Source organism: Rissa tridactyla, chromosome 1, assembly GCF_028500815.1.
Source record: "Rissa tridactyla isolate bRisTri1 chromosome 1, bRisTri1.patW.cur.20221130, whole genome shotgun sequence".
Lineage (NCBI taxonomy): Eukaryota > Metazoa > Chordata > Aves > Charadriiformes > Laridae > Rissa > Rissa tridactyla.
In genome coordinates, this window is record NC_071466.1 from 158,352,757 (window position 1) to 158,377,655 (window position 24,899).

The following is a 24,899-nucleotide window of genomic DNA, read 5'->3' on the forward strand; positions in this document are numbered from 1 at the left end:
GTTTGATTTGTTATTGAGTAAACAATAATTCACGTGTGCAGTCGGAGAAGTGAACACGGTGCTCCTGAAAGGTGCCCAACTGACAGCGCGGGAGAGCAAAGTCCTGCATCATACCCAGGACAAACATGGCCCGGGCAATATCGTGGAGAGGTTCCACACCCTGCTTTGCCCAGGGCCTGCAAGGTGATGAGGGGTTTCGCTGAGCAAGGCAGGAGGCCACCCTGCCTGCTTAAGTGTCGGTAACACTTAAGCACGTGCTTAAATGTCTCACTGTACTGGAGATCTTCACTGTTGCATCTCTGTGGGTACACCAGCAAATGATGGTATAACCAGTCAACACAAAACCTACAGCCTCTCCCACATCCACTTCTGTGTCACCGTGGGACAGCAACGGCTTTCAGACAATATATGGGACAACGTCAGGCTGTTGGTCTACCAAGCAAAGGGTCACTGGTTATTAATTACCCCCCGAGCCTTTCAGATGAAGGGTGTCCTTTAAAGACCTGAGACTTTTACTCGAAGTTTCTAATCAGTGTCTGCGCATACTCCTCCACGCCGTACAAACTGCATTTGGAGCTGCTGACCCAAGAGGCTGAAGAATAGGCAGTGGGACACACTTTGCTTCATCCTGCTTTAAATTTCGTAGCAAACCACATTTTAGGTTACCTTAATGCACATCAGGTTGGTCTGCTCGGCTATGGGCCCTGACTCAGCAAGGAGATTTACAGTGTTTAATATTCTGCAAAAAAAAAAAAAAAGCTCAACTTGTCTCTCACGTCTCTCACTGACTGTGCTGCTACTCAGATGAAACCCAATGTTTCATGTGGTCCTCACGGATTTTGCATGCTTGATGATTTGAAGTTGGATTGAGCACCCAGGTAAGGTTCTAGACAGATGTAAGTCCATGGATGAGCCTGACAGCACTTCACACTTTCTGCTGTCAAATTTTTGCTTCCTTCTCCGCCACTTTGGTCTGCTCTTTAGCCTCTCTTGCCTGTCATATCTGGGGCTGCAGCAGCTCAAAAGTTACACCTTGAACCACCTTCCAGGGTAAGCATCTATTTGCTTACATCTTCATCCAGGCACTCACACATCCCTCACCAGCATGATATAGCGAGAACAAGTGTGGGGTGGAAAGAGACCAGCAAACCAAGGAGAAAGCACAGACGTGACGTTCAGAAGCATCTCATTGCAAACACTACCCACCTGAATTCTAAATCCCCGTGTGCTTCATCAAAGATTTGGGTTCTGCCTCTTAGGGACCTGCTGGTGGGGATGGTGGCCTCCTTCTGTCTCTGAGGCCAGCGAGCATATAGGAGCTATCATCTCCTATATGTAAAAAAGCTGGCTATTGCCCCCACATGTGCAGAAAGGGGGATGGCATGGACCTGCAGTATCACAGGATGCAGTACGAGATGTTATAGCAGAAATTCACAGTAATCACGGAAGAGAGAGTGGGTCCCTACCAAACAGCCATGTCACGTCCTGCTGGGCAGGACGTCAGCACAGAGCAGGGTGGTTGATGAGGAAGATAGGATCATACAGACAGAGCAGCACTGGGCAGACAGCCCCAAGACCCAGGCAGTGCCAGCTCCAGGAGATGATCCTGTCGCAGCAAGAAGCATCCCGGGGCTCCTGCAGCTCCCTCTCCTCATGTCCACACATGTGTCAGAAGAGAGAGGTGTTTGTGCGAGTGGCTGGTAGAGGAGGCTGGAGGGAGCATCAGACAAGCACAGGAGGAGGAGGATGGCTTTATCCTCCATTCACCTACCTTCTACAACACCCCGTGGCAAGCACTGTGAAGGGATCATGATGTACAGACAAACACAAATAAAATAGCTGCTGGCAGAAGCAGTGAGTAAACCTCCTCCCTTCCTCCTCTGCTCCAAAGTTTCTTGTCCGAAGACCACCGCGGCTGCAGGGGCAGGTGATGAGGACAATGAGAGGTCCACAAGGGGCACTTTGCTCAGTCTGGGTTGTCCCTTGGCTTCTCTGCATGGCCAAATCCCGTCTTCTTGGCACATCACTTTTAGTTACCACTGCTCCTTCTCGCTCTCTGTGTGGGGAACTGCTACTGACCAATGGAGCATTTATAAATAGAACAATGTTTAATTAACACAACAGTAGGACAGACTTGTTGAAATACTTCCCAGACAGCAGGCAAGAGTCCTGACAAGGAGACTATTATGGGAATTTTAATGAATCTTTCCAGAGTGGGACGGCTTCCATACACCTACATTGCAATGACTAATTTTGTTTGTGAAAATTGTATTGGTAAATGATGCAGAGTGACAATAACGTTGGGGACCAGTGAACTGAATAAAGTCACTGGATGACTATGTGAAATACTGCCTACAGGACAGAGCAGAATGCTTTACTAAATGCACTGCAGTCATGGGTCCGAGTGCCCAAAAGCCCACGTCAGACCTAGCTACAAATGTAGTTTGCATAAGGCAGGCAAAGAAGCAATTAAATAACCCAAACAAGGATCTAGCCATGCCAGATGCCACCACAGCGTGAAAAGAAGCAAGAGCTGCGCAACTACTTCTGTGAGACACGACCAGGAGCATGTGCCTTATTAACACCACTGTTAAATGCATGCCTGCTAGCTGCTACGGCTGTAATTGAGACAACGCACACATATCCTTGCCATCTCCCTGTTTAAGAAAAGAGGAAATTAAAACTGGCTACCTCAGTGATGGGCTTGTGCAAGGTTCCCACCTACCATACAACAGTCTACTTCTTCTAACAAGGGTGTGTGAAATGTGAATCAAGGGGCACAGAGAGGACAAAATCACGGCACTCCCTTAAGTCTGCCTCCTCCTAGATCTCTAAACTGTTCTTTATACGCCAGCAGAGACATTGCACACCATCGGTAACCCAGCGGCCATAACCAATGAGTGCTAATGAGCTCAGAAATTCAGAAACAGCCTCTTATCCTTCAAGATATTAAGCAACAAAGCTCCCAGGAAGACGGTCTGCAATGACAAATGGGTTATTCTTAAATTTGCCAGTTCAGCTGTCCACTGCTGGACTGTGTGGACAGTCACCAGCAAGACTACAGTCCTTGTTCTTCTCACTTCATCATCATTACACATCTGAGGTTCTTTTTCCCAAAAGACCTACATATTAATGGACGGATTGGCAATACGCATTATCTAGCCAGGGAGCCTGGGCAAGGCCAGTTTTCTTCTCTAGTGTTGCTATTTTCTCTCCTTTACAGGCATATGACTTTTTTTCCTGGATTATGGTGAATTAGGTGAATGCACATTGATTATTGAAATATGTTGCACCACACTCCAAACAAAATGGTGTTGCAAGGTTAGCTTTCCATGGAAGCGTGTGCTAGAATACTAATAAGCATAGTTAAATACAGGTTTTGGTGCATTACTTCGGACATCGAGGAGCAAAATCATCTCTGTTTTACTGGGCTAGACAATGGCATACACAGAGCTGGCTAAGAAAGTGAACAAAATTATTGCTGAAGACTTTGGTAATGTGTAAGGATTTCATTGAATTGGGGTGAAACTTTGCAAACTGCTTGCCATAAGCCTTGGTTTGCTGAGGAAAAGAGATGAGGAATAAGAGGGTATGTCCCTTCAACTGCTACAGATGCTGCTGCACTCAGAGGTGCAGGCTGTGAAAACATTGATTGGTTTTAATCCCCATGCATCTGTTTCCTGTTGAATTCTTCCTTTCGCATAATGTGGAGTCTTGCCTGTCAGATAAACGCAGTGCCTCACCCCCAGACAAAAGTGTTGGCCTCTGACAAATCCATCTACAGCACACCTAGCTCCATCGGTGGGCATATTATGAAAGGTAATGAGCTTGACAGTCCCCTTAGCTCCAGCTGCTGTAGCAGCGTGTAATGAGCCCTGCTCTGTGGACTCCGGCTCTCACACTAAAACGCCATTGAGAAGTGAGACAGCATGCCGCTGAATTTAATTTACTGCTTAGCATCAGCTGGCCCCAGATGATGGAAGGTCATCTGGATGGAGGGTCAAGTGGTATAAACAGCTCCAAATCTCCCTTCTGCCCAAGGGCTCGGAGCCGGTAAGCCCCACGGCAGGCAGGCGCAGACCCGATGGGGGTACATCAGCTGAGCAGGCTCCACAGGCAGATTCCTTCGGAGCATCTGCTCTCCCAGATGAGGAACTCCTCCCACCGACTGTATCCCATCAGCATTTTCACAGCAATTTAGAGAAAGCCCAATGCAATAGGCCAGGTTCCTTGAAGGAGTTCGTCTGCTGTTGTAGGGACTTCTCTTCTGGTGGAGTAACTTTCCTGTGTCCATAACAACACATTGTGTTGTATTTTGCTTGTAAGGTATTAAGGGTTTTTAGATCACAAGGTACCTTTATTCTGTTTCAACAAAGAGAAGCTGGAGGCAAGGTTTGAATAGCCCAGAAATGGCCAATGCAAGATACTGAAGGAAAAAAAATAAGCAAAGGGTAGCATGTGGTGATACCACCTTCAGTGATGTATGGCTCAAGGATGTGCAGAGCCAAAGGCAGGGCTATTGCACTTAATTCCTCCCAGAGACTTTTTCCTCCCATGGACTTGTCTAAATACGTCATAAGCAGCACTAAGCTTTGGGTGCATTTAAAAACTAAGCCCGATCAATGAGAAATCTTAAAAGATTCATTTTTTGCGTGCAACCTAAGGGTTGGACCTGCCTCTTCTGACAGAGGCTAACTAGTCATCCTGTGCTCCAGAGGATTATGATCGTGGGAGAGCAGGACTGAGACACACCAGCCTGGCAGGGGAGGGGTGCTCTTTCCCATTGGGAAGATGGGTAGTGCTGTGTAAGGATGTCCCAGCCTTAAACCCAGAGACGTGACTGTCTAGTAAGAAATCCAGAGGCCGGATCCAGGCCTCGGAAAAAGGTGCTAGTGGGGAAGGGGGCCTGGGGCATGACGTGCTCCAGACAATTTCTGCAGCTGCTCTTCAAAGACGTAATCCAGTGAGACCACCTGAGGAGTAGGAAACCTTCCCAAGCGAGTAGCATTGACAGAATGAGACCCCTAAGGAGTGAAATATGGGTCTTTAAAAATTCACCTCACTGTGTGGTGGCAGGTTTCTGGTGGGTTTGTGTGCCTGGATGCTTGCTTGCATGTCTCTAAAGCACAATGCATGTGCTTGGCTCGGTGCAGCCCATACGTGCACATGTTTCTTCCCTGCTTACAGTACACCAGGGGCTTGGTACAGGCCACAGACACACGTGTGGGGTGGTGGGGGCCCAAAGACAGAGCTGCACAGCTATGTCCATGTGGGCAGATGGTGCAACACAAAGCCAGGTACCGTCGCTCTTCCCACATCCTGGTACTACATGGTCTGAGCGCTCGTTCGTGCCCCAAATGTTTCTCTGTCTTTAGATATTGCCACCTCTTTCAGCAAGGACAAAGACCTGTTTGTGAGGGGATCCTTTTCTGCAGGGATGACAGGTGGGAACAGAGGTCTGATATAAATATACCCTTATTTGGAGTGGGTTGTGAGCGGGATCTAGTCTAATTTTCCACCCTGAACAAACAATTTTACTCTGCGCGAAACTTTCTCTAAAGAGAATGATCTCAATTAAGAAAACCACAACAACACAACTTTTTAAAAATACCGTCGTTATTGTCCGTGTGGGTTTTGGGTGGGCTGTGGAAATTGATTTACGAGTCAACCACTTTTCTCTTTTCTTGCCATCTCTCGCTTGAGTGGTTTGTAGGCCTTGGCCCTTTCTTTCACTCAAGGAGAATAAGGTTGTCTATGGAAGAGGTCAGCATTTCAAATTGGTGGAGTTCAACTGCACAAATGACATAGAACTGACAAGAAAAGACAGGGGGTTTGGAGGTCATAGACTGCATAGGTCCTGGTTAGGGTTTTCGCTTTGTGATGGGACCTGGCACCAAAATGAATTAAATAACAGGCTTAAGGACTATTGAGGGAGGGCTGAATGCAAATCAAAGATAAGTAGAAGTTTTCTTTCCTAAAAGGGGAATGATTTTTTTCCTTACCTCCCCCTTTCCATATCTGCACAGGCAAGGTCTGCATGTTAAACATGATTTAGCAGGCATTATTCTGGAGCCTTTTCATCAGGTTTCTGCAGTGATTGCCTATCTTGGCCTATGATTAATGATCTGCTGTGCAATTTGGAGGCTATAATGACTCAACAATCCACACACAAACTATATAGTCGCATTCCTTTTGCAGATTTGCCAAGCTGTTACCAAGGGGCCCACAACCAAGCAGGATTGTTAGAGAGATAGCTAAGCATTTCTGCAAATGCCATTCTGCCCTTATCTTGCTGAGAAGTGCGTTGGGCAGCAAGCTCATTTACAAAATTCAAAGCCTAGATTTCAGTGGTTCTTTAAAAAAGAAAAAAAATTCTGGACTGAAATAATCATTAAAAAGGCCGGTAAGAAAAGATCCCGGTATATGGCCTCTCAGTGATTATACCGACAAAATACTTTCTTTGTTTCCAAATTTTGAATCTGATTAATTGAGGCCTAATGCTATTAATGCAGTTTGAAAGAGAAAAGTTAATCTTTGGAAACCCATGCCATAAACGAAATCTGAAAATCTAAGCAGATTTTGAAGCAAAAGCTTCGTCTTCATTTCAGTTTCCATATAGGAATAGGTTATGAGGATTTATTTATAGATTCAACTGGATTTGTATCCGGTTAAAAACTGTAGAATAACTGCTTTATAAACTTTTTTCATTCAAAATATGGGTCCTGATGAGAGTCGTCTTGGAAAATCCATAGTTCTTGTTTGTGAGGTTGTTTTCAATAAAAATAGATGCAAACAGGAAAAGCGAGGACAAAGCTACAGAAAAAAACCCACACTGTCTTTCAGAGGGATATCAACTGTCTTATGAAACATAATTACAGAATAATCTATATATGTTCCTGTTTTCATTATTAATTATTAGATGCAGTCTGAATAATTCAGTCATAACCAAAACAGCTCTGGTACTAGTTCACTGCAGCCACGCTCACTTTAATGATTCATTCGGTTTTCGTTTCCTTTTTGTCTGGCTTGAGGGGAAGGAAATTGGAATGCATGTAGCAGATCTGCCCTGCACATCGTATTATTATTATTATCATCAATATCATCGTTATTATTATTATTATTGTTTTTATTATTGTTATTATTATTATGGAAGTGCCTGAAAGCTTTAAACAAAGGTGGAGCTTCACTGTGCTAACACTGAACCTTCATAGTAATATTGTACCCTCACAATGAAAGGTATCTCTCAATCCTGTACATAATGTGCTGAGACTCTGATTTTGGAAAGCCTCCACGGTTCCAGATGTAAGTACCAGCGTAAGTGCTTCCCTGCATCCAGGCTTAAGCAAATATATCACACTTTAGTCTATGTCCAGAGTGAAGACCAAGATGTCTCCAAACCGTTTAGGAAGAAAGGCTTTCTCTGATCCCACCATAGGCAACAGCAACCTCCCTCCTCAGCTCTGGCTTCAAAGCCTGTGTTAGTGTTTAAAGAAACATTTTTAATACTGAATACAAATAGGAAATGCACAATATATTACTCGAAGGCTCAGCGCTCTCACGGTTTCCTGCTGATGGGGAGGAAGGGGTAAGAAACCTCTGGCTATGAACACATTCAAGCAAAGCAGCATTTACCCTCCCCTTTCTGCATAGGAGCTTTCACCCTTATGCCAAGAGCCAACCCACAGCGACGCACCAGGGAGGTCCCACTATTTGGTAGGTTTTTAACTAATCTTTGCCTCAAATACATACATAAATAAATAAAATCAGCTGTGAGCACACTGCTGTACAGCCATGATAGTGCTGCTGTGCACTTAAGTCTGTTAATCTATGAATGGTTGTGTAGCTGACACTGCCTTCAGGGCAAAGGGATGGACTAGATCGGGGTCAACAACCTTTCAGTGGTGCTCTGCTAGCCTGTGGTTATCAGCCCCGAAGCAGAGGTTATGCAGGACAGCAAGAGCTCATCAGTAGCTGGAAGATACTGCCTCTCAAAGAGGAAAAAACCTGCTGCTGTAGTGGGATCATTGGCCTGTGCGGAACAGCCACTCCTCCTAACTCAGGGAGTGAAGCCAAGGCAGCAGCAGGGAGCCCTTAAACCTCTCAGATTTCACTCCCGGGGATGCCATGGCCGCTAGCTCCCAGCCTTGCCTGTGCCTCTGAAAATCAGTACTCGTCCCCTCAGGTAGATGGTGTCTCCAAATCTGTTTGGGACTCCTCTGCTTTGACTTCATGTTTGTCAGAAAGCAGCAAAAATAACAAAACACCAAAAAAGGACCAGAGCAGGTCTATTGACAGGAAATGGTTTGCCTGGGAGCCCACACGTGATTCTGAAAATGAATGCTATTTCAAAAGAATCTTTCGCTGCTTTCTGTGTGAGCGAAGCTTGCTCTGCAACCCCACATCCACGTGAATAGTAACTTGGAATGGGAGAAAGACAAGGGTCCCCACTGGCATCAGACCTCCACCACCCTCTGTGGAAAGCTTAGCACTGAGATGGATGCATACTCACCACAACAGTTATGTCCTTGGCTTTTCTACTGGAACCAGCTCTTTCAAATGTGGGATGTGTGTTGTGTGAGACAGACAACCGCCTGCCAGGCAGTGTGATGAGGTCAACCTTATTTCACACTGGTCATCACCTCTCAGTTCCTTGTGTTTACTGACCTCACTGTGAACTGTTGCTTAAAGGTGAACTGGACCGAGATTTTCAGAGGTCATGAGTGAGCCTGAAGACCACAGTGGCTGAATATGCAAGAGGGAACTTTTCAGGAGTTTCATTTTCTTGAAGGATGCTTTCAATGCTTTCGGCAAGCCAAGCTTTTTCAAGGTATCTCATCTGGAGCACTCAGAACTACTAGTCAGTTTTTTAGGAGCTCTTTTGCAAATTTGGTCATATAGCCAGTTATCTGAGTGAGTCAGCTTCACGCTTGATATGAACTATGTTCGTCTTCAAGTTGAACTGGACTACAGATGAGGAAATGAATTATCCTTCAGGTTTCTTAGCACACCACCTTGGATCCAGCCAGCCTGGAAGCCTGCTAGAACCAAGCCTTTTGAAATATTTTGGCACAGGAAGAGGGCAGGCTTCCTTTCCTCTGAATTCTCATCCCAAGGCATTTCATAAACTGTAAGTTCCCAGGTGGTGCTTGTGTTCATATATTTGTGCATACTGCTCAGTGTGCAACAACCGTTAGGATGGACAATAAAGAAAATATAGAGAAAATTAGTCATTCTCTTTGAAACTGAGTGACCTGGTAGCATGAAAGAGATAGAAGCTAAGTTTATATGGACATGTCATACTGAGGTCACCATCAGTTTGCATTCATATTAAATATATATGGTAGACACAGTTCCTTTCCAAGAATGACTTTCATATGAACACAGGAGGAATAACAATCACTCCAGCTGCACTCTTGGCAGCTTTTTGTAGTCCATGTGTTCCAGGAGGAAAGATTCTGGTCTTGAGTGATGGTTCAGCACTCCTGGAGGGCCAGAGTTCAAGTGCTGGGATGCAAGTTTTGAGGAAGTTAGAGATTTTTACACGTGTCTGCAAGGCACATACTAACACGTTTTGGAATCTGAGAGTGACTTAAGCCAGACCTCTCCTTTGATGACAGAAAAAGTGAGTTTAGGTAAAAGTACTGTAGCTTAAAGAATGTGGACAAGTGTGTAGTTTTTCACCAGGCACCGAGAAAACTGTTGATTGCGTCAGAAGCTGAAAAATCAGCCCCAGAATCACCCAGAATTACTTTAAGCACTGGCACATATATCAGTGACTATTTGCCAAACTAACACACAGTGAAAGTCTGAGCTAGTAGATCATTTCTTTGAAATGAGTGTAACAAACAATTACGCTGGCTGTTGGCAAACAGTGGCTGACAGTTGCAAACACCATTTTCATGGGATCTTTTGGAAGTCACGAGTGTATAATTTGAGACAGGCAAACAGGGGTGATCACAGCTATTTCTAAGAAAGCCTGTTCACAGAAGAACAGCTTGCTCAGGGTTGTATCTCTGTCTTCACTTGGGAACCAACATTTTTGTCCATCTTACAAATGGATGCACGCCAGCCAGTTGCAAAGAAAGGTGGTAGAAGTTAACCCTTGCAAATAAATAGAAAGTATCAAGTGATCAGTCCCTCTAGAGGAAATCCATTTTTCCATGCTTCTTTTTAAGTTGTTTGAGCACCTTTACAGCCAAAGATTGGTAAATTGGAGTCATGGGGCTAAAATGGCTAAGAATCTGGAAGGGACTTTGCAAAGAATAGGAATGTGGTCATGCAGAAGAACAATGGTGTATGTTCCAGAAATTACAATCTTGTCCTTCTAATATATTTTATTCTGCTTGCTAACTAAATGCAGGGCAGGACAGGCATCTCTACCAGGTCTTCTATAGTCTGTCGGTTTTAACAGGGGCTATGGCTCTGACTTTCCACACATCAAATTGCTAGTTTTTGCTTTAAGCCGAGCACTGTAAACCAGAAATTAATAGAATATATAGCAAAGGATAAGACAAAGTATTTTTCAAACCTAAGAACAGTTGTGTTATCAAGGCTGGACTGTAAATCCAAGCTCCAGATTACCTAGTTAAGGGATCAAAATCACATAAAGAGTTAAGATCTGCTCCTCCAGATGTGAACTTCATTAATTTAATCTAAAACATCTTGAGAGATAATAATACACATATTTTCAATTACAACAATTATTTAAACAGCCTTAATCTTGCACTTCATGAAACCATTTACATTCACTCTAATGTCAAGCTCTGCAGGGGAATATGTTAACACAGGAAATGTAGCATCTTCTAATTACAGTACTTCTATAAAACAGAAACAAAACTGAGTTTTGAAGGCCAAGCTGAGAGCAGGGACTGTTCCATGGCAGATGGGAATGCAGAAGCACCAGGGCCAGTTGAAGAGATAGGTATACTGTATTTTACTTCTCTGTGGAGACACCGGCACCCATCCCTGGGAAAAGATGTATTATCACAAAATATGCATGTCGTGTGGAGGTAAGAACACACTCTCATTGATTGAGTAGCGTCCATAGTTGTAGGTCTTAAAAGAGAATTACTATGTTGTTATACGCTCTGATCTTCCTACAAGCCTGACACAGCTCGCCACAGAAGGTCACAGCCCAAGATCACATGCAGAAGGAATAGCATGTATCAAATATTTACAGTTTCTCAGTCAGAACAAGAGAGGCAACTGTGACCTCTGTCACCTACTCCGAAAAGAGAGCAGCAAAAGGCAGCATGGCATTTCCCCGTCAGTCAGACCTTGAGGCTATCTGAAAGCACCAGTCCCATTGCACTCCTGGGGCTTTGCTTCAGCTCCAAAGGCCTCTGTGGTGCTCACACTGTGGGCAGCTGCCTCAGGTTAGCCTTCTGCACAGATCTGAGCAGCTCAGCCCTCAGGGCCACTACGGCAGCTTGGAGGTTAGAGCTAAGAAATAGGTTCCCAGGCCAGAATGTCATGTTGGTGCACCGAAGCCTTAAAGGACATGTGAGGAAAACCAGTATGAATTTGCAGATGGGAAAACTTCAGATTATCACTCCAGACATGGTGTTGACGCTGCCTCAGTGTGTTGTCCTCCATGGTAGCGGAAATGAGCAAACTACTAGCATGAATATATGGGTGGGCAGCTCAGGGATGTTCACGTCTCGTTGAAATTCACTGTAAATTGGGTACCACACTGCTTCAGCTGCCTTGGCAAATCCTAACTTTACCTTACATTTTCCCGTTACCTGATAAGATTTTCCCAACAGTGACAATGACTTTACTGCTTTGTAGCGGTCACGATCTGCAAGTAATGTGATGCTAGTAGGCAAAGACAGCAGTTTACGCTAGAACCCTTTGTATGACATGCTGCACAAAGAGCAAAGACTATTTCTATCAAGGGAGACTTGCTGTGAAGAGCTTTTTTGTCACATCGTTACACTCAGTCATCAAAATGTATATGCATCTTTTTGGAGATGCAGCAGCTTAATTCCCTCTTTGAACTTGACTAGACCACTGGCTGGCTGTAGTTGACAAACTGCACAAATGTGAGTGTAGAAATATGTCCTTCCTGGAACAAATACACACATGTATTCAAACCCAGCATCCACCACAAGGATTACCTCAACTGTTTGGTGATGCAACTTAGTGGTGCTACATCGATGCTGTACAGGCATAGAACTGTCCCCCTCCCCAGCCCTACGCCCCTCTTGGTAATAGGCCCTTTGCTGGCAGACAACACAAGAGGCAGGGCGGTTCTTGTAAAGGCTCTGGCACATACAAAGAAATCAAAATTTGTCTTAAAATCATGAAACAAACTTTGTGCAAAAAGTTTCCAAGTGTAGCGAAGGCTCATCCGTCCAATAAACACTCCCCCAACACACCCATCAGTAGTGCAGGGGAGCAGGGCTGGAAGAGGGTGATGGGGAGGGTTTTTTTATTTTTTTTCAAATTGCAATTGTTTGGGTTGCTGATCCAAGGTAAATGACAAGAAATCGAAAGGCACCCCCAACACACATATTTCAACTAAAGCAAGCGCTCGGGATTATTTTTTTCCCCCTCTGTGTCTGTTTGAAGGTATTCTCCCAAGTTGACAAGCACGTGTTTTGGAGACCATTGAAAAGTTTCTGCCATAAATAGAGGAGGCAGCTTGGCTTAAGTGTTGCTAGGGAATACCTGGCAACAGGCAACAATAGTCCTTTTAGAGAGCCCAGGGCAAACAGTGACCGTGGTAATGGGGTGGGCTTAAGGGAGGCTCCTTGCCCAAAGCCCCTCCACTCACACTGCGCCTCCAGCCCTGGGCTGTGTTCCGGAAATTCCCCGCACAAAGCCCCCCATTCAATGGGAGGCGGGTCCGTGCGTGTGCTTTTCTGGCAGGGAGGGGGGCTGCAGAGGGAGGGGGCATTCCTGCCAAAAAAAAAAAAAAAGAAAATCCAAACTTTTTTTTTTTTTTTTTTGCAAAGGCTAAGGAAAGCACAGAAAGTGCTAAGTTTGTAAAAGAAGCTGAAAAGGTTCAGAAAGGAGCATAATGGGGCCAGGGAATGCCCCGTGAATTTTGAACAGAGAGCAGAAAAGAGACCCTAAAAAGCAATTAGTGATGCTGCTTGTCGCCGAAGAGAGAGCTTGAAGGAGGTGGGAAGGCGCAAAAGGAAGAGGGCAACTCCAATCACTTAGTAAAGTACGAGGAAAAGCGGGGCGGGGGGTGGCGGGGGCGGGCAGGCACAAGAGAGATTTTTATAGTAAAAGTGGATGGAGGCACACGGCGAGGGCAGCGTCCGAGGAGCGCCTGGAGCAGCAGGCACATGCCGAGTTGGGTCTTGCCTTTGCCTCCTCTGCTCGTTTCTACAAAACTGGGGAAGGGCCAGGGCCAAGCTGCTGTCTCCCAGCGAGCCCAACGCGCTGCAGGCTCAGCCCCAAATCCTCACCCGTCCCTGCGAGGAGGACTCCTCAGCCAAGCGTCTCCGCCTGACGGATGAAGGCGAGGGGGACATTTCTGAAAGACCTCCGGTCTCTCTTCCCCTCTTTCCAGAGCCGTGCACAGACGCCTATTTAGCCATACATTCCCTGTGCAAAATAAAAATAACGCTGTCTGCTCATTAGCTGGGAGTTGTTAGGGGGAAAAAAAGGAAGGAAAAAAGGGCTGTCTGAACAGGGCTGAATAGCTATAACCTTAATGGGTTGTCAGAAGTCTGCTGGCAGCAGGGTGAGGGCAGCCAATCCCCCTCCAGTCTTTTGTCCTAGACATTGTTTAGGATCAGTGGTAGCTCATTAGGTCGGGACTGTAATATTCCTAACGATCCTGTGGGGCTGAGGCTTCAGACCGTGTCTTCAGCTGTTTTCCTGATGTCAATCTGATTCACGGGGAGGTATTTATCTTGACAGAGATACTTTGGTCAAAAGCGTTATTTACCTTTTTATATCCTGATTACTAACCTTCGACAAAAGTTGCAGCTGGAAGGGGGAAAGGGGAAGCTGAGAGTCCTGCCTGCACGAACCGAGGTGTGTTGCAGTGAAAGGCAAGCTGGAAAAGCCAAGTAGATGGGGCCTTGGCCTACAATTTGGCCCTACGGTTTGCCTCCTTGTATTTCAGTTTCCATCTGTAAAGTAAGGATAATCACCCATTTTGCATTCTGGGGGTAGTGGGGAAGAAAATATTAGAGTGTGAGGCTTCCAGGCAATGGGCCAGATAAGTAGCTAAAATTAATACCTTTCCTGCATTCAGGGGTCCTAGAATGGCTGGGCTTTTCTGTTGTTGTTTTGTTTTTTCTGGTTTCTAACAAAAAAAAATATTCTGAAATAAATTGTAAATCAGAATGGATTTTTCAGTTGTGTATAATTCCCCTTACATCCTATACTTATTTTCAGCCTCGCAACATGAATTTGCTAAGGAAGGGAGCAAAGTTAAACCCCTACCTCCCCTCAGGCACCTCCACCTCTGAGATACTCCATGGAGCCATGGGGCCGAGCAGATGCTATTCACTGAGGCCAAATCCCCAGCTTTGGTCGTGTGCTGTCTGACGGTGTCACAAATCCAAAATGACATATTAGTAAATTGATGAAACTAAAGGATAATTGATCATATGGTAGATTTCCTTGTAATTAGGCAACACACTATACATCCACTTGCCAGTCTTGCCAGTCACAGACAGCAAAGTACATTGTCATTCTCTGCCCTCTCTAAGACTTTACTTCAGTATTTAAGGCCCGAGGTTTTCTAAGGAAACTCTGAGAGCTCCATGCAGCTGCCCTACATCCCTATTAAAAACCAGCCAAACTAACAAATAATGATGAAATGATTTCCTTATTTATTTTGTGTTAGAAAACAGAGTGGACAATGAACTGCTCTCTGAAACAAAGGGGCAAGAACTACTCGTCCCTTTCACTCCAGTAAGAGGATGGTAAGTACGCAAAGGTCAGCATACAGACACTGGAGGGTTCAAACCAAGAGCACGAGGCAATGAGAACAACATCCCCAGATCCTTGGTGAGTGCAAAGCCCACCAGCAGCTGCCTCTGTGGTGCTCCAGATCTGGCCAGAGCTGGAGCAGCTGCTGTGGGCATCCTGCAGACTGAAATAGCTCCCCAGTGGCTCTGTCACGTTCCCTGTGCTAAAATCCTGGCAAGTGATTTAGTGCCCCACAAGACACCATCAAAACACATGGAAAGACACACATAAAAAGGCTTATGGATTCTCCGCTGTGGCTTAGCTGTGATTGCGTTTGGGTAACTCTGCTTCCTGGGACGAGTTGTAAATTAATATAATGAATGATGAGCTCTCCACGAAGAACTCTCCCACCATCCCAAGGAGGGATGGAATTTCAGATCCAAATTAGTATATTCTTACAATGAGGGGCATATTCTGCTGTCAGTGAAACTCCTTCTAGGCTAAGGGTTATTCTTCACAGGTTACCTAATTACAAGGGAGTATGGGCATCAAGAGGTGCCTGCCACCAGCAGCACACAACAGAGTAAGCAGGCCACATCTCTGTCAAATAATCCAGGAATGGATTTCAAGCTGATGGGCAGCAGAAAAAATGCTGCCCAGAGATGAAGCAATGGGACACATCTCATCAGCTGTGAAACGGCTTTCGCTGAACAGCTTTGCCAGGCTCCCTTTGCTGGCTGGTTTCTCTGGTACCCCAGAAACAGTTTAAATATTCAGCTCCCACACCCGGGCTGCAAATGACACAGGTGTCTGTGCCTGGATTCACAGGAATGAATTAAGCTCAGCAGGACAGAGCAAAAAGGGCTGGTGTCTTTTTCAGCAAGTTGTTAAATGACCAGCAGCACTTCTACTGTGTGACTGAAATACTACGACGACCAATGGGATAAGTTCTGCTGTCTACCAACATCAAGCTGAGAAAAAATGATCACCAGCATCACTCAAAGGTCTCTGAAATATTTCAATCTATTTTAAAACAGTTTCTGTGTGGTATTTCTAACAGGGAAAGTAGAGGGATATGAAGGCAACGGTAATTCTTACTGTTTCCTCTGGCTCACACTGACTTCTCTGTCTTGTGCAGGGTTTGAAAACTGCAGGCTTGTAAAGAACTTCTCAGAACTGCACTGAGAGTCTGACTCTGTGTTTGTGATAAGATATAAAAATGATAAAACTTTTAAATATTAATAGTAGATCTTTATGTTTAGGCTTCTACAAAGAGAGCTGCCATTTTGATGAACAAAGATGAAGATTTTTGGTGCTGTTTCCAATTTTAGCAACTAACTATTTTGTCATTTCAGTATATACTTTTGAGTATGACAAAGATGTTAATCCACTGCTAACAAATGATACATTTTAAGTGCTATTAAAATGCCTACTCACTGGAAAAATCTTCTATTACTTAACCAGCCTTCTGTGAGAGCAAGCACATATTTGTGAGTAGATAGGAGCCCATATACTCACAAGCATGCACACCTGCACATATCTCTGCCCACACACACAGAGAGACAAGTCCATCTTAATACATGTGGACGCACATATATTCATGCACATAGACACATATACACATCACACACACAGACAACCACTCACCCACAAGCCCACAGGCACACCTGTGCACAAGCCTGCACATATGCTCATACTTGCGTGCACATGCGCACCTAGACATACCCACACCTTTGAATGCATACGCATGCATCCCTGCACACACCGATGGCCATAAGTGCACACATATCATAGAATCATAGAATGGTTTAGGTTGGAAGTGACCTTAAAGATCATCTAGTTCCAACCTCCTGCCATGGGCAGGGACACCTCCCACTGGACCAGGTTGCTCAAAGCCCCATCCAGCCTGGCCTTGAACACTTCCAGGGATGGGGCATCCACAGCTTCTCTGGGCAACCTTTTCCAGTGCCTTACCACCCTCATAGTGAAAAATTTCTTCCTAATATCTAATCTAAATCTACTCTCTTCCAGTTTGAAGCTATTAAACAAGTACACTTCAGAACATGCATTCACCCATATGCACGTTTATGGGTGCTCATGCACTTGCATGCACACATAAACACTTGAATGCACATGCATATGGCTGTACCCCTATGTGTACACCCACGTAATCGTCCACTTATACTCACCCACGATCACATGCACACATCTATGCACATAGACATGCACAAGCAAATGCACACTTGCATACATGTGTGCAAACCCACACACATGCACACACAACTCTACACACAAACACTTACATATAGGCACGTATGCAAATACGCATGCACCCCCACACCGATGCACCCTTGCACACAACCATACACAGCCATATACGCACACGTCCTCACACATGTCCACACACACACGCACAGGCCGGCACACTACACACACGCCCTCCCGCTCCTCCGCCCCCCCAGCCGCCGGGGCAGCACCACGGACAGCGCCCGCCGCGCCATCTGCTCGCCGCCGCGACGCGCTCCGCTCCGACCGCGTCCCGGTCCGGACCCGGACCCGGACCCGGACCCGGACCCGGACCCGACCCGCTGCCGCTGCTAACGAGGAAGCGCCCTCTCATCCATCTGCTTGGAGCCGTGCTCGAAACCTGTGGCAATACTTCTGGGAGTGAGAGGCAAAGTCACGCTGGAAATACTCCAATTTCCCAGCAAAACGCACCAGCCAAAATCCCTGCCGAGCCCCTTTGGTTTCAAAGCGACTATTTTCAGACTCACCTGGCTTAAGCACTTGGGAAATACACCTACCTGGAAATTGTTCTTACAACTAAGCACATCAAGAACAGTTTTGTTTCCACACTGCACGAAAGGACAGCAAAGGCATGGTTGTTTTGCCTATAATAGTAATGCTTTCTCATGTACATTTTTAATAGCTCATATCCAGCACGGCAATACAGGCCATAACAACAGTGCATCCCCTCATGCCCCAGCAGCCAGTGAAGACTTCAAAAGTTATGGCCTGGTTGAGACAACACTCCTAGCTTCCAGGTGAGTGTGGTTGTGGTTCTTGCTGAACATGTAATGGTGGAAGAACACTTAGTGTTACCTGGACACAACAGCTGAAGTTCACCAAGTCTCAATGCTCACCACTTGGCCAAGAAAGAAGCTGTTTCAGCAGCAAGATTAAGTGAGCTGAGCCTTCAGGTGATGGTTAAAAAAGCAGATTCATATGTGTTAGAATGATAACACATCTTTAGCAATTAGCTTCATGACTGGCAGGCAGGTCTGAAAGAGACTGAAGTGCCTGAGAGTGACTGGCTGTATGCTGTCTTAATTCTACATTGATCTAGATGCAGTACCAGGTTCACAGATTTCAAGTGCAAAGTTTAATCCAACATCTTCAACATCAAGGACTCACTTAGTCAATATGTTTATTGATCAACTATACAGACACTCTTTTCTATGTCAAAAACACCTTTTCTGGTACAAAAAGCAACATATTTTGGATGCTATACAGCAGTATTCATGTGGCCAGCCCTTGAGCCTTGTAGGACAATGGCTGTGGGACTAAATACACAGTTAAGCTGTGATTCTCAGATATTATGTCTGGTCAGTCCCCTGGGATTTTAAAAGTATGTGTTCCAGGTCTCTGTAAGTGTACTGTGCAGAGCATGGATTTTGGCCAACGGCCATGACACCCTTCATAGTGCTCTGTGGTGTTTTGCCATCCATAAAAACCTCCATAAACTCCTGAATTAGCAATGCTGATGGGAAATAAGAGTGTATATACGCCAGATACAACCCCTTCACAGCTGTAACAGGTCTGACAGTTGAAACAGGCACGAGGTGGGAGAAAGGAAACTGCAGCCACCCTTTTATAACAAGGAAACTGCCTGTTCCCTGAGGTGGTTTGAAACAGGGGCAGAGCCCAGGGGAGCACAGCGGCCACAGGGACTGAACACCTGTGTGGAAGAGCAGAGTGCCATGCAGGCACACTTACAGCAGGATCAGCAGCTTTATCAGCCTCACACACACACACACAGGCTTTTCTCCTCAGCCAGGAGTATTTGCTTGGGCTCAGCACTCTGTCAGCACAGACACAGCCTCGGACTAGCAAGTTCAGAGCCAACAGGGTGTCTTTTCACTGAACTCCCTCACAATACAGCCATGATCTCTCTCACCCTGTCTGACGCTCAGCCAAGCATGCAGAGTATAAGACCCTCCATGGTCCCTCCCCCTTCTTGCTTTCTGGTTGTTTTTTGAGGTACAGTTTGAAACAGGGAAAGACACTTTATTTCCTCCTGTCATTTATCACCAATCCTAACTTTTTAGATTTCTTTGCAATAGACCTACATGACAAACGCAGTACCGGATAGGCACTGACTTTATCACTGCATTTTTATTTTCAGACTTGTGGCTATCACCTAGCATTTGTGTCTAATCCATGGCATCCCCACAGGGGCTGAGTGCAGGCAGTACAGAGCTGGGCAGCATGGGATGGAGTGTGTGCTTGGAAAGCCCTAGCTGGCCTTTGCCCAGAGAGGAAGCAAGTTTGCAGTAGCCCAATCCCTTAAGCAGCTTATCTCCTCTCTGCTGCAGCACACGGGGGTATGCTGTAGCCAGGGCTCCAGCCCCTGCCCGCTGATGCAGAGCCACCCTGGACTAGTACAGGGTTAGGGTGTTCCACAGAAATATAAGAAACTGGAGAGGCAGATCTCTGTTCTGCGTTATTGGAAAGGAGAATTGAACACACATCTCCCACAGGCAAAGGAGCAGATGCACAAACAAGCTTGGAGGTCAGCATCTCTCTGCTCTGGTGAATAGCTGGTTAGCGATACGGAGTCTGACATGTCCAACAAATGAGTATAGATCCTACGTAGCCTGGTCAGCAGAGCACTCAGTTACAGTTTGAACCTCCTGTCTGGGACTGAACATCTTTAATATTACAGCCTGAAGAGTGGAAAAAGCCTTAAGTGATTCAAGCCGATCTATTCCTACTTAGATAAATCACTGGCAACTAAAACATCATAATCACAAAAAAATAAAGTCATATTCCTGACTGGTGCTAACAGTGGCCTACAGTATAGGTACCATATACAAAGTAAAACTAAATAGCACATTGGGATGGGCTAAAGCCCACAGCCGGTCATCACTTAGTAAATGTATTTATGTTTTGAAGAACAGTTGTGTAGTTTCTGAGTACAGATCCTGCAGTGAACTCCAGAAGAGGCCATAACCCTTTCCTCTTCAGGGTGGATGGGCAGTTGTGATTTGTAGAGCTCACTGAAAGGAAAATATTGAGACCAAGAGGTATGTAGGCTTTCAAAGACAAATGATCATCTCCCAGACGAAATCATTAGCCAAGAAACTAGCCACGAAAGGAATAATCATAGAAAATAATTTTCAAGACAATCATGAAAGAAGATGAATTCTTTTAGGATTAAGGTCCAGTAAAGAAGAAGGAATATTGTCCCCCAAGTTACGATAGAAAGTGACTACATGAAAGAGAGGATATGTAATTTTAGATAGAGCCATCTGAAATTAATCTGAAAAAGGATCAGATTAAATTGCTGTGTTTATATTGTATAGAAAAGTATTTGCCACGCTAGCTGTGATGGCGGTGTTGCTGTCCACTCGCTTTGTCCCCACATGCATGCATGGCAGCAGCAAGAAGCCAGGCACAGGTGGGAGGGCCGGTGCCAGCTCTTCAGAGCTCACATCTGGCCCAGACCTATCCCACATCTGTCCATGCACGTGGTCTGTCAGGCCTTGAGAACACCCACGTGGAGACCCTCAAAAGGCAGCACGGACCTAACCTTGTGTTCACCACAACTCATTCAATAGCTTCCCTCCACACCCTGACCATCGCAAGGCCATGCCCTGAAACACGCCAGCAACTAAAACACCGCATCTCCTCATGGGACACCCTGTATCATAGGAAACTCGCCAGCAACCAAAACGCCACATCTCCTCATGGGACACTATGTGAACACACTAGTGAAGTAACGGACAATATTGTCCTTGATTTTATGTAGCCACAAAGATATAGATCACAAAAGCAGCAGCCAACTAATAGTCTGTCTCAATTAGGAAAAAAGCTATTTTTGCCCAGGCAGAAATGTCAATGTAGCCTTTTTCTTTCAACTGTTAGATGAATAAATGCTTTCAGATTACAGCCTCTGAAATAACTCATTCTTGCAGAGAAAAGTAGACAGATTCAATCTTTCCCTTTGCTGAGGTAAGTGCTGCAAAGGTGGGCTTTTTATTGTAGGCTCACCACTTATTAAGAAATTATATCATTTCCCTTTGATGCTGGGGACTGAAACCGAGTTCTTTATTTTTTTATTTTTTTTTCCTTAATTCTTCACTGCCAGTTTAGAAAGCCTTATTTGTCCAAGCAAAGTTTCTCTGGCACTGCAATTCACCTGCAGTGATACCTGTTCAATAGTGACCCATCGCTTTGGGACAAAAATTCCATCTCTAATTCTTGCAAAAAATCACTTTCAGTAGCACCGAAGGAGAAATTGCGGAACCCCGTATTTTGAGGAATAGCAAACTGTTCAAGAAACATGTCAGAAATCATTGTTAGGCTTAGATATGAGGGATATAGCACAGTCTTTACTGAAAGAAATGACCAGTGCCTGTTGAAATTTATTTTTTTTAAATCTTAAAATTTTCCTAGCTGTTTTCAACACTGTTGTCAAATTTTGAGAATTCTTCCTTGCTAGAAATGCTGTCGCATTTTCTATATGTATTTTTTTAAATTTTCAAAACGTTTTTACTAAAGACGATTAGTGAATTTGGGATTTAAAACTATGCAAGGCAGCCAAGGATGCTGTCCATCTCCTCTAAGCAGAAAGTGTGCCTGCACTCTGACCCCATCTCCCCAGGCTGACTTTACCACATGGAACCTGCTATTTGTTAGAGTATATCTTGGCTTACGTCAGTCTCTAAGAAGGAGAAGACCCTGGCTGCCCATCCCTTGCCGTGCTGGCTATTTCCTCTGTGGGATCACTTTGAGTAATTAATTTCTAAAAAGCCTGTCCCTGCATTTGCACTGCAAATACACACACCGTGTCAGAAATCTCCCTTCGGTACACTCTGCTAAACTTAAACAAAACTCTTGATTTTGGAAACACTAGACAGGACATCGTAAATCACCACCTTTGAAGGCATAAGGCAATGCCTTCCTTTTACTAAATACACTTGTAAAGCTGCACAGAGACATTTTCCAGAACTTTGAACAATTCAGTCTTCTGGTAAAACGAAAAATGGTTTGCTTAAACACCTGCATGGAAAGTGATATCTAATCTTTTATGTTCGCTATTGGAGAGTGCTCAGGTCAATCAACAGTCAATAGAAGGCAGTGGTAACTCTTATTTTCTATTTTATTTTACAGTCAAGGTTGAGTATTTGCTTTTGAAAGATTGGAGGAGTGGGTTGGCAGTGCCAGGGAACCGGATTCTTTTTATCTGCGTGCTTGTTATGAGGAGGAGGCAGGTGCAAAGCAAGCTTTCTAACACCGTCTGCAGCAATAATCCCCACCTGAGCATTGACTGGCCACCTGCTCTTCAGGCACAGAGATAATTCAGGCTCTAAGTTAATGTAGTTCTAAGTCTCGGCCAAGTAAAGACTCATAAATGACTCAAATTACAGTAACATCAGTGGGCATGTCAATATATCAATATTTGATCACTGACAGTGATTCCTTCTGGATTCACCCCAAGGCACGCCGTCCAACCTGAAATGGCCTAACCTGATTTAATGCACCTGTGGTTTATGGAGGACCTATTCCAAGCACTGCTGAAGACAGCACGTACCTTCCTGATAACCTTCCTGCCACCAGCTACCCAGCTTATTGTTAGAGCCCAAGCATCCTGAAAGCTGATGAATGTTATGCTTGTATTTCTCAGTAGTCAAAATCCAAAAGTGTTTCACCCAGAGAGTGGGCCTCAGTTTACAGGGGTATTTATCATTTTTGTGGGAAATTACTTCACACTGTTTAGGGACACATCCATGCTGAAATACACAGTGTGAGGTGACTGCTGAGAGGCACAACAGAGAGGAAAATGCAGAGATGTGCAAAAGCAAGTTTGTTAGGAGGTAAGGCAACTACTTTTATGCAGGGGAGAAAAAAAAAAAAAAAAAAAGAGAGACAGGTGAGGCTTGGCCTCAATTCTTCTGTTATCTAAATTGATTAATTTATTCCCTGTAAATTACAACTGCCTACATGGCAAACTTTACCATGAGCCAGGACCACAACATTCCATGCTCCCCAGTTCTGATTCAATACCATTCCTCCCCACTGATTGAAATACCAGTCTTTACTCTCCTGAGACTCTTTAAAACTGTATGCTGTGGAGGTGCCACGAAACACACCCAGGAAACCACCTGTGGCACAGAAGCCCTGCAGAAACAGAGCTCTGCGCTTAACCTACTGGTTTGTTATCTTTCAGAGGAATATGCTAGGAGCCATTGAAAGACCTGCCAGCTAAACCCCGCTTTACATCACCCTCGCTGACCTGCAGGGCAGCCAACCCTAAGGGCATGGCTGGGAAGCCAAGGGCAGGTGGGAACGGGCAAACACGGGCTGCTGTGAGCAGTGCTGGGGCTTGAGCTCAGCTGAGAGGGTTGGAGGAAGGTGTGTGAAGGAAGAAATACTCAGTAAACCCCCATTAGCACACAATTAAGAAGCAAGGAAAGTTATTTGAGGTTAGTTTTGCAACCATGCCAGGTGAAAATGAAGTAAAAACATCGGCTTCCCTAAGCATTCAAGGAGCAAATATGTCCACATATGTCCACCATGTGATGGACATATTAAAATGAACTGGTCATTGCTGACTCATTACTCAGATCCACTCAACAAAAACCTGACAAAGTCTCAGTAAAAAGTCTAGCCCAAAGCATCAGATGGCAAAAACAAGCTGCCTTCCACACATCCCTCTCCCGCCCGACCCCCGGAAACTTTGCTAAGATTCACAACCTATTCTAGGAATTACAGGCAGAGCAGAGAGTTACCAATACCACCTTTCACCAGTGGTGTTGGCCTTTTTTTGGGGCCCAGATGGACCCTAATATGATCTGGGAAGAGCTACAGGTCTCTGTCACCACTGTGTACATAGATAAGGAATGGAGAAGTTAGATGAAATGGGGGAAAAAATGGAGGGGAGAAAATGAAGCTGTCTGGTAGAAATCGATGAGAGGAACATAGCGCTGGTGAAAGATGGACTCGTGAAATTATGAAGTTTTTTCATACTGTTTCACTCCAGATTATGCAAAAAAGATTCGTATCTTTTGAGTGTATTTTTGAATTTTAAAAAAGTTATCAAGGCATTATTTATTCCACATCATCCTTTCAAGCAAGGGGAAAAAAATGAAAAAAAAAAATAATAAAAATCAGTTACTGTTCTGGTGACAGGACTATGAGATCTTTTGCTGCTACTATCCTCATAACCTGTAAACGCTCCAAACTTCACAAAAATATTAAAAATATCATAACAAGTCCACTTGAAATGCTCCATCAAGAAAACGAAGCCAGGGTCTCATGTTTTCTAGAAGCTCTAGAAACTTGTATTTGCTAAGTCTATAAGTGTTGTTGGTGAGCATACCATGTGTGTCCATGCGCCTCTCCGTCTTACGGACATTACGCGTTCCTTTTGCCAGGGCTTGTCTTTCATTTTGGACATACGTGATAGCTCTTCAAAACAAGAGCTTCAACAACGGATGATTGAGAATATGCAGGCAATAAAAAGTACAGGGAACTGTAGCCACGCTGTAATTTCCATCGTTCCTTAATCAGGAATGAGGCCAAGAATATTTCAGCATATTCAGGAAGAAGAAGGAAAAAGGAAAACAGCGTGCAGAGAACAACTCTACGTTCCAAATGAAGTGGGTACAGTTACTTCATGCTGGATTTATTTCAGCACAACATAACAGCTTTCCACAAAGTGGTTTAGATGGAATTCCCAGGTGACTTGTTGTTGTATTTAAATACTGCCTGCCTAGGATTTAAATAAACAGCTT